The 526-nt window shown below is 51.5% G+C and overlaps 1 non-coding gene across 1 annotated transcript; it reads right to left on the bottom strand.

The window, feature by feature from the left end:
• Positions 1–219: 219 nt before the first annotated feature.
• trnal-uaa (transfer RNA leucine (anticodon UAA)) lies at positions 220–302 on the bottom strand. Its single transcript has one exon. It is a non-coding gene; the product is annotated as a tRNA-Leu (tRNA).
• Between the last annotated feature and the right edge of the window lie 224 nt (positions 303–526).

The following is a 526-nucleotide window of genomic DNA, read 5'->3' as shown; positions in this document are numbered from 1 at the left end:
ACCCACGCACAACCCCCCCCCCCCACAGCAAACTTTCTCAGGATGCTACAGCCCGTCACTTCACCACTTGTTGTTTCTCGCATTGTTTACACTTTACCCCAAGACGACTTACGTAACCGTGACCTATTTAAGCGCTACTCCGATTCCAACCTCTCCTAAGTATTAGGCAGAGCCTCAATAATTCACTCTTGCCGACGACCAAAGGTAAACAAACAGCATTACCAGGAGTGGGGTTTGAACCCACGTGGGCATACGCCCATTGGATCTTAAGTCCAACGCCTTAACCACTCGGCCATCCTGGTTCACATCAGGCGTTCACCGAGCACGATTTCGGAGCCTTGTCTACCTCCGCGTCGAAACGTCCTTTCCTCACTCGTCTGCATCCTACTAAACGCAGCCCTATCGCCAGCTGGTCTCAGTCAGACAATAGACGCGTTGTTTTCCCCCCACATGCAAATAAGCCCGCTATCATTTGCATGGCAGCAACAGAAAATGCCTTTACACTTGGACCGACACCGACTGTGCA

Source organism: Lampris incognitus, chromosome 20 (genome assembly GCF_029633865.1).
Source record: "Lampris incognitus isolate fLamInc1 chromosome 20, fLamInc1.hap2, whole genome shotgun sequence".
NCBI classification, from domain to species: Eukaryota; Metazoa; Chordata; class Actinopteri; order Lampriformes; family Lampridae; genus Lampris; species Lampris incognitus.
This window is presented reverse-complemented; position numbering and strand designations above follow the sequence as displayed.